General features: G+C 44.0%; 1 protein-coding gene across 3 annotated transcripts in view; it reads left to right on the top strand.

The window, feature by feature from the left end:
• Positions 1-6,000, top strand: part of ACOX1 (acyl-CoA oxidase 1) — a 40,955-nt gene that overhangs the window by 2,976 nt on the left and 31,979 nt on the right. The gene's annotated exons all lie outside the window — the stretch shown is intronic.

The following is a 6,000-nucleotide window of genomic DNA, read 5'->3' as shown; positions in this document are numbered from 1 at the left end:
GGAGAGGCACAAGTTACCCACCTCATGTTTAGCTCTATACAAAAATGTGTCTTCGTTTCCCAGTTATGATGTGGATAGCACTGACAGCCCTGGACACCACAAGCTATGCTCCTGTGGGGGGCTTAAAGAGAACTGTGTGATTACCAGCGTCTGGAGGAGGTAGGGGCCATGCCCCAACCAACCAGGAAGTGATGCATTCACAGTGTAGGGCATTATCAAGCATGGTGACTGCATACCAAAAGTTGCAATTTCCAGTGTAAGCAGACAAAGGAAACTGCAGGTGTGCATTCATCCCAAATTGCACTTCCAGAACTCCAGAAGAGTGTCATCTTTAAGATGTCATAGAATTAGCTTTGGCCCATTGCTTTGTTTTTGCATAAGACATTACAGCCTTCATGCTAGTAATAGATAGTGTATGTTGAAATAAATAAGGAACCTGGGATGTACACCTACAAAAAGTGTAGTAATATACCCTACGCCCATGCATCGAAGAGAATGTTCTCTATGAGATGGCATACATTTTCATCCAGTACAATACATTAACAGCTAAGTGGATTCTTAAATGGACCTTAGATCCACACAGAATGACCAGGAGCACTTCTGGATTATCGGGAAGAATTGCACTCTCTGAAAGATTCTGATCCCAAGGGCTTTATACATCGATAGTAAAAACTGACCCAGTAGCAAACAGGCAACCAGTGCAGTTCTCGCCATATGGTGTTCTGTGCTATGGTGACTAACACCTATACCACCATGGCCAAGTTAACCCTATCCAGAAGTGCATAACTTGCATACCAGCTGAAGCTGGTGGAAGGTGTTTTGATCCATCAGGACCACTTGGGCCTCCAGAAACAGAGGGAGAGCTGCAGCTATCCTAAGCAGGGTGTGCTGCACAGAGCAGGCAGTAGCTCATTTTCTGAATACAGGAGCCACTTTCCAGCAGGTCCTCCATCTTGCCAAACTGGAACTTTAGTTTATTGGCCTGCATCCAGCCCATTACTGAGTCCAGGTGCTGATCATAGACTCACAGAGCTTTGTGTCTCATCTGATCAGATGCCAGTTTTGTATTATTAGCATACTGACGCCACCTGCTCCAAATCCACTCATGACTACTCCCAGTAGCTTCATATAGTTGTTACACAATATTGCAGATAAGATGGTCCCCTAGTTGTCAAGGAGCTGAGCAAGTGTCATCCAGTGTTACTTTCAGAAAGTGACACAGGTTGTGGGATCACACAGTGCTTCCAGTGCCCATATCATGGAAGTAGACCATTTCTACCTGTATCAGCTTCTAATAGCAAAGAAAAATGATGTCAGACTGTGACTTGTGCCCATGTGTTTGGCAGAATATGCTGAAAGATTATGCACGATGCTGGAAGAGTCTAACAGTGACTGCTAACATCAGCAGGTGTTAATATTAGCATAGTAAGGGGACTCTACAAAATTAATCATAAAAATGTTAGGATGCCATCTGAAGTGGCTGCCTGTAAGCCTCCAAATGCTAGACAGCATCTAGTGTCCATAGGACAGTGTCCTTGGGGAGTTTTCTTTGGCATTAATGTGCAAGTAATAGACACCATGGTCCTGTCTTATGTTTAAATATTTATATGTTTGTAAAACTAACGTACAGAGTCAGTTTGACCACACATAGATTATTACTTTTCTGCCATTTGCTAACAACTGTTGATAGAAGAAAATGTTCTCCATAAAGCTGAACTTGCCATTTTTAGTATGCTCTTCCACGTGCTTTCTCCCAAAAATATTTTCCAGTTATTTTACAGTTTGATCTTATTATTGCTAAACTAACTCTGTGAGGGATGACTTTGTTGCCATGTTGCAATGTCATCCTGGCTCATTTGTTTGATAAACTTAATTAGTATTTCCAAAAGAACCAGATCTTTTTTTCTAAAGCTGTGGTGGCTGGTCAAGTGGAGCCACAAACCATGTCCAAAGTATTAGATTGTGACATTCCCAAGAATGTGTGTCTGCATATGACCTGGATTAGCTTTGCCTCTTGTTTACTGAACCAGGAGGCAGTCATGAGGGCATATGGTCCTTGCCAGGCCTTTGGGCTCTCTTACCCCTGTCCAGGAGCGCTGCAAATGCCTGTGCCCCAGACCGTGCATCTCTGAAGCTGCGGTCGCCTGGACAAATCAACTTACTCTGAATTAAAAAGCAATAAGAGCATCTAAAGCTCTTAACATAGTTTTTGTCAGGCCAGACTTTATCTATGTAGCAACTTTGTCTCTGGTTCAGTTTAGACTTTATTTTATCATGTTGAGAGATAAGGAGGAATTTTTACCAAGTCAAACTAGTGTGGCGGCCCCACTTGTGGTCTTTGGCACGCCACACAATTTGTTCCCCTGCTTTGTTAACATGTCCCATGATACTTGTGGCTGAAGAAACTCCAGGGTGAAGTGCGGTGACCCCTCCTCTGCCTGTGGCAGCTGATGTATTTAGAACATGGACACATCTGAAGGAGCAGACCTATGGTGGATGCTCCTTCCTGACATTCTGACCTTTCAGCCCTGCTGTTCTGCATCTGTTGGGATGCATTATTAAATAGTTACTATGAAGTTCAAAATAGTGTCTCTTTAAATGAATGTGGTAGTAAAACCTGAGCGTTATCATTTAACACCTGGTGAAGTTTTGTTAATGAGAAGAGATTTTTAAGCTGCATTTTTTATATCGGGTTGCTAACATGGAAAGGAGAGGATTACTATTCTTTTTGTTGAGCAGCTCAGTGAGGCAGAAGTCAGGTGGGTGGAGCGCCGCTTCTTTTCCCCAGTTTGACAGCTCATTGGTTCTGTGTGTGTGTCAATAGGACCTTGCTATTTGATCTGTTCTGTGACCTTTGGAGCTGCTTGCGTGCTCTCGCTCTTGCTCTCTTAAAAAGCAACAGTAATGTATATGTTAGAAGCTTGAAAAAGGGTAACCAGTCTATTGTTAAGAGCTCAGAAGACAAACGGATTTGAGGCATTTGGCTTCCTGTCTATCTTCCTGTCTAGGACCCTTCCTTCTCTAACATAGCCCCCCCCCCCCCCGACACCCTTTTGGCACCCATCAAGCTTTCTGCTTTTGTTTTATTTGTTATGCTTATTTGTATTACTGTGTTTGACACTGACACAGGCCCAAGCAAAGTGCTGCCTTGCGGCATCTCCTTTATTTTATTTATTTCTGTACCATGTCACAGCTGAAGCTCTTTGGGCAGTCTACAACAGTCCATAAAACAGATGATAAAATAAATAAAATATCAGAAAAGATTATTACAAGTTAAATTACAAGTTAAAAACAGCTAAACAATAACAAACAATGACTCCATAAAATACCTGAAATGCTGAAAAGATGACAAATTTAGGCTCAAAATAATGGTTCTTTGATATGTTGGAACCCAGATACTACCTCTGCCTTGTACTTAGGTTCTTGAGCAACTTTTCTTTTAGGCTCACCAATTCACCCTCTTGGAATTAAATGTTGTGCAACTGACCACGCTCACCAAGACTCCCATGTGGGCCATTTTGTGAGAGTACCCAAGACACATTCTCAAAATTCCGTGTGTGCCCCCCAAGCCAAAAGTGTGGTGTTTCCTTTCCAGCTCAGTACCTAGGGGAGTCAGTTCCGTTGAACAAAGTGGGACTGACTTCTGAGTAAACATGCAGTAAACTGTACTGTAAGGAAGCAGTACTTGATTGTACATGTTTGAACTTTACAGAATGATGAACTGGGGAAAGTTTGTGAGTGGGAGGAATCTTTTCTCTTAGTAAAAGAACTCAGGATCATCCATTAAATCTAATTAGCAGTCAGTTCCAGAAAAACCTCACACAAAGCATCATTAACTTGACGTCTGCACCTGCAAAGTGTACTGATGGTCACCAGCATCATTTATTTTACAGAAGTCAACAAAATGCAGCATAAGTTCATAGCCATTAGCTATGGTAGCTGTATGAGGGTACTTACATGATGCTTAATATTTCTACTCAGTTTACATATAAATATTAAAAATCCACATTTTAAAAATGCTATTAAAAACTAATTCAGCAACAATAACTGTAAAATGCAGTACAAGGAACAGTAACTTGTAGCCCCATGTAATTAATTACATTGAATTATAAGCCAGAGAAAACCAATAATCTTATGGCATAGTAAACCTTGAAGTAAGGTTCTCTGGTGTTCCTGGAAATTTGTGAAAGGGGCTCAGCATCATTTCCTAATTAACTGTTTTTTGAGCCACTTTCTTGGAACGTATCAGAAAAATGGATTGAGGACAGATTTATTGACTATTAGCCACAGTAGCTAAGAGGAACCTTCATGCTCAAAGGTGGCATACGCAGTGCCAGCGATCTGTTGCCCATTGGAGGCAGGAAGGCTCCCTGAAGCCATCTGAGCAGCCACTATTGGAAACAGTGTGTTGCGTTAGGGGATTGCTGGGGAGCCTTTTTCATCCCAGTGTGAAATCCTGATGCCGCAAAAAGCTTTGGGGGTCTCCTCCTACCTGCGCAAGGGGCCAGCTGCAGAGGGCCTGGGGCCAAAATGTGATCATAGTGCGTTTGGATTACTGTAACATGCTTTATGTTACAGTAATCCAAATGCACTGTAATGTATGGCTGTGAAGGCTGTGAAAGCTGGACCATGAGGCCTTGAATTGTGGTGCTGGAGAAAACTCCTGCATGTCCCTTGGACTGCAAGGAGATCAAACCAGTCAGTCTTAGAGGAGATCAACCCTGACTGCTCTTTAGAAGGCCAGATCCTGAAGATGAAACTCAACTACTTTGGCCACCTAATGAGAAGGAAGGACTCCCTGGAGAAGAGTCTAATGCTGGGAACAATAGATGGCAAAAGAAGAAGGGGACGGCAGAGGATGAGGTGGCTAGATGGAGTCACTGAAGCAGTCGGTGTGAGCTTAAGTGGACTCCGGGGGATGGTGGAGGACAGGAAGGCTTGGAGGAATGTTGTCCATGGGGACACAATGGGTCGGACACAACTTCACGACTAACAACAACAACAACATGCTCTTTGTGGGGCTGCCTCTGAAGAGAATTCTAGCTAGCTCAGGGAGTTGCAGCCAGCCTCTTGACTGGTGCTGGCTACAGGAAACACACAACTGCCTTGCTGAAAGAACTGTACTGGCACTATTCTAGGAACAATTGAAAGGGCTGGGTTTGACTTACAAAGCCCTATTCAGCTCAGAGCCAGGCTGTCTGAAAGACCATATTCTCCATTATGGACCTGCCTATACCCTAAGATCTTCGGGGGGCGGGGGGTCTCTTAGTCCCAGAACCTCCTCAGGCACACTTAATGGGGACATGGGAGAGGGCATTCTCAGTGGTGGCCCCACAGCTCTGAGACTTGCTTCCTAGGGAGGCCAGACTTGTGTCCTACCTGCTGAGTTTTTAGAGGCAGGCAAAATCCTTCCTGTACTGGCAGGCCATTGGGAGTAATCTGGACCAATGAGACTGCACTGGAATACTTGTATATATTTTACCATGCTTAATTTTCATAGGTCACATAATTGCAATGTTCTGCTGATTTAATTTTTAATTTGTATATTTTTATTTACATTTTAATGTATAACGGGTCTCAAACCCAACTTCCCTGGGGACCGCTGGAAGTAGAGTTTGGGTGAGGCTGGGCCGCATCAAGTGTTCCACCACCGCGGTGGGGGTGGGCCGCTCATCCCGCGTGGCTCCCGGAGGCCAGCCCGGGTGCCGCCGGTGCTTTGAAGGCCGCAGGGCCCCTCTCCCGTGCCCCGCCCGGCCCGGCCATTGGCCCGCGGGCCGCGAGTTTGAGACCCCTGATGTATAAGTTTTTCATGTTGTAAGCCCTGAGTCTGTACTGGAAGTAGGTGGAATATAAATACATATCTATTACTTATTTCATGCTTACTTAAAAGTAAGCAGGGCAAGGCTTCAGCAGGTCTTCTCATAAGTAAGCAGGACTGTCTCTCTTGATGGAACATTCAGATAGCAACTCAATAACCAAAACTCTGAAAGTCTCTTCATA

Source organism: Varanus komodoensis, unplaced genomic scaffold, assembly GCF_004798865.1.
Source record: "Varanus komodoensis strain SLA01 unplaced genomic scaffold, ASM479886v1 scaffold7_1, whole genome shotgun sequence".
Lineage (NCBI taxonomy): Eukaryota > Metazoa > Chordata > Lepidosauria > Squamata > Varanidae > Varanus > Varanus komodoensis.
This window is presented reverse-complemented; position numbering and strand designations above follow the sequence as displayed.